This window comes from Felis catus, chromosome B2, assembly GCF_018350175.1.
Source record: "Felis catus isolate Fca126 chromosome B2, F.catus_Fca126_mat1.0, whole genome shotgun sequence".
Taxonomy (NCBI): Eukaryota; Metazoa; Chordata; class Mammalia; order Carnivora; family Felidae; genus Felis; species Felis catus.
Window position 1 is genome coordinate 68,949,679 of NC_058372.1, and position 4,327 is coordinate 68,954,005.

The following is a 4,327-nucleotide window of genomic DNA, read 5'->3' on the forward strand; positions in this document are numbered from 1 at the left end:
GAGTATTACTCGGCAATCAAAAAGAATGAAATCTTGTCATTCCCAACTATGTGGATGGAACTAGAGGGTATTATGCTAAGCAAAATTAGTCAGAGAAAGACAAATATCATATGACTTCACTCATAGGAGGACCTTAAGATACAAAACAGATGAACATAAGGGAAGGGAAGCAAAGATTATATAAAAACAGGGAGGGGACAAAACATAAGAGACTCTTAAATATGGAGAATAAACAGGGTTGCTGGAGGGGGGGATGGGCTAACTGGGTAAGGCACATTAAGGAATCTACTCCAGAAATCATTGTTGCACTATATGCTAACTAACTTGGATGTAAATTAAAAAAATAAATTAAATAAAAATTTAAAAATAATAAAAAAATAAAATTTTCTCCTCACAGTCTCCTCCCCTCATGAGTCTATTCCCTGCCACTGTTTATCTATATTTCAACCCCCTGTTTATTTCCTCCACAGAAAACTACACTTTGCATTTATCTGTTTATGACATTTATTTTTTTCTCCTGTAGATCACATCTTATTACATTCAGAGATTCCATAGTGTAATTGCTTCCTTTGCAGTGGAATATAACTATTTTACTGTAACTAAAATAGAACAGGTCCATAATACACAACCATACACATACATACCTGCACATACATTATTTACATATGCATATGTAGGCAAAAAATTATCATAAGTATGTAAATAATATAATTTCTGGATATTTAGATTACTGGCAACTTTTATTTTCTTCCTTTTTTATAGGTATTTTCTAGTTTTTCTACAACAGACATGTTTTATTTTTGTAACAGGAAAAAATAAATGTTGTAAAAAGACAATAAAAGAAAAAACTTCTCAAAATATGTTGACATAAATTTTTAAAGATTATAGTACATAATGACATTTTAGTTGCATTAAACTTTAAAATGCCCTCTGATATCTTAGAATTATTCCCAAATGCCTATCTTGAGTACTACATCGTGGAAGCATCTGTGGTTGTTTGGTCTTCAGTGGGGATAGTCTTTCCTTTGGCAACGAGAAGCTTGATTCTTTGTTGGTGGTGGTGTTTTCATGAAATTACACACAAGTACTTGTCAGGATACATTTCATAACAATAACACAATTTATTTTTTCAAACCACAAAGAAGAAAGCATGTTTATTATTTACATAATTTTGTCATTAAAAGTGTTCAGCACTTCAGTGTAAGTTTAAAACCGATTTTTAAAAATTCCATGTTTACTGTTATCAAGTAAATAGTGCTAGCAGGATATATTCACTGGGGGCAATTTTATATGTTCACTGAAGTGCTGCTAAAATTTTTTGAGATTACAATTCATAACATGTCACAAAGAAAATTGTATGTTGTACAGAACTAAGAACTATGGGGGAATAAAAAGAAAATTTCAAATGTTTGGAATAATTGAGGGAAGTTCCACAGAGTTATACAAACTGGATCTGGGTAGGACAAGGCTAGGGTAAGGGAAGCAGTGGCCTGGGAAGCAAACATAGGCTATTTGGAGGCTTGTATTGAAATAATTATAATCCAAGCCCGGTATCTTATGCAAAATCTTGGTCCCAATGTGTTTCAGAATTCAAATATTTTAGATTTGAAAAACACAGTATAGAGTTATAATGTGATCTATAATACCCAGTGAGGTCTGGTGTAGCACCCTATAATCAAACTAATTTCTTGAGTAAAATAAACATATATATTTGTGCTAAGTAGAATAAATATAGACTAGATACAGTCTCACATCAGTTCAAGTTGGGCTTTACTGTCAAATGAGTTCAGGTGAGGTCAGGATTTATTACAAAAAAAACTGCATTAAAAACTTATAACACAAACTTGTAGCTTTGGGATGGCAGATAAGGTGCTGTCAACCTTAGGTAAAATTTGTTGATCTGATTATTATGTGCTAGGAAAGTGCCTTAGGTATTATAACTCAATTATCTCTCCTTATTATTCTCCTGTTTTTTTTCAAATGGGGGAATAACAAAACAGCAACATCAACACAACTAGAAAAGTCACACAGTTAGAAGTCACATGCTAGAAAGTGATAGAGCAAGGATTTGAATGGAGGCAATTTTTTATATACCGCCTCTCATAATACACTCCAGCTATTATCTATAGCTTGCATGTAGTATGTGACTGAAGGAGAGGTTGTGTGTGAGGCCTAAGAGATAGGCAGGATGCAGAGAAACTGTAAGTAAGAAGGGAGGGATACAGTGCAAATGAAATATCTAATGGTTACCCCCAAGGAGATTTTTCTAATCTTATGGATTGTCAGTTCTTTTTTAACTAGTCTTATCTATTATGTGCAGTGAAAATACCTCTTGGAAGATACATCTGCAGAACAAGCAGTGTTTGGTGGTTAATTCTTATTACTCTTGAATGAATTTTGCGTATGGTTCTTACATCTTAATCCTTCTACATCCAGAGGAAACAGCTTAAATCACCTTCATGGAACTAAAGCTTCCCAGTGTCCAAGAACAGCTTCTGAATACCTGTAATGCCCTTAGAAAATCAGTGTCCTTTTGCCAAGAATGGTACTCCTCCTGGGTTATTTTTCTACACTTGAAAAGACACCTCAGGCAGCCAGGAGTGGGGAGGCTGTTTCATATCCCACATTACTTGTAAAGAGATGCAAAAACAATCAAAGCTTGCTTCTGGAAAACTGTCCACTAGATTCTTCCATAGTTCAGAGAGGCGGGAGGTCTGACTTCTAGCATCAGTGCAGTCCTCACAGTGTGAAAAGACTAAGCTAAGTCACTACTCTGGCCACCATATCCCTGGCTTTAGAATGAGGAGACTAGGGAAGGGGTACCTTTGGGGCTTTTGCTTTGGAGTTTTTATTACAATCATTTAATCAAAACACCTTCTATATTGTGCATCTAGAAGATGTGGAAAATTAAGATTTGCTCATTGTCAGAGATACGGTAAGATTTATTGTCACATAAGAAATATTTGTTGAGGACTACTTCCAGGCAGCACTAGGTGTTATGAAAGATAGTGAAAAAAATATACAGGGTTTCTTTGCTCATGGAAATCTCAGCCTGGTAGGAGATACAGACAATTGAATAGATCATGACAATTCAGTGTAATCTCTGCCTTGATGAATTCTGTGGGAGTGAGGAGGAGGTACTTAACTTTCTTGCAATAAAGTGAAAAATTATTTAAAACCCAATGTGTCACCATTGTCTTCCATTTGAAAGCAGCTTGGTTCACATTAGTGAAAACCTAAATCTCATTAGAATACTATTCTCATCTATCCTGTAACAGAGATTGACCAATAAATGTTAAAGAAAAAAAAACTTTTTTGGCATGTCTTTTGTGCTAGTAGTCTGACATCTGGAATGAATAGTCCTTCATGTCAGCAGGCAAACATGAGTGAGTTGGGTAGAGATAATTACATGTTCTGGATAATAATTTGCAGGCATTTCTTGGGGGAAATCAAAGGAAAGGAAGAGGCACAGAAATTTGGCATAGACATGGAAGAAATGTTGATAAACAGTAGTGGGAATTGAAAAATGGGCAAAATCAAGAGTTTGGTGAAAGGTGGCAAATCATAGCCAGAAAGGCTCAGGTTAGTTTAAGTGCCTCTGTGGCACAGAAATCTTACTGTCCATTGTGGGTAAGATACAAGGCTCCCAAGGGAGACTGGATTCTGCCCAGTGTCTGCCTTGCTCTTCCTTGTCTACAGCTGATTCACAGAGTACAGGAAGATGACTGCTTACATTAAAAAAAATAATAATAATTCAAAGGGAAAACTACATTAAAGTAAATGGTTTTTTTTCTATAAAGTTGTAGATATCAGATTCCAAAATTTACCTAGGATTCCTATAAAGAACTTACTATGCACTGAGCTGAAAAATGAGTGAAGCCCTAATGTGAAGCTCCAGTCTCTAAGGCCCCTCAAGAATATTTCTCTCCTTCTTGGCCACTGTGATCAAGACGAGCGGCAACCAGGGGCGCCTGGGTGGCTCAGTTGGTTAAGTCTGACTTTGACTCAGGACATGATCTCCCCGGTCCATGACTGTGAGCCCTGCATTGGGCTCTGTGCTGACAGCTCAGAGCTTGGAGCCTGTTTGGGATTGTGTGTCTCCCTCTCTCTGTCCCTCTTCTGCTCTCTCTCTCTCTTTCTCTCTGAAAAATAAATAAACATTAAAAAATAAAAAGATGAGAAGCAACCAGAGATTGGGCTTGGAGAGAGGAAAATGACACTTATTATCTCCATATACCATAACTGACTTAATGTTTATTATATGTTGTTTGTATTAAATTCCTTTTCTTTTAATATGTTTTGTAGGATTCTTTTTTTCCTCCTAAGG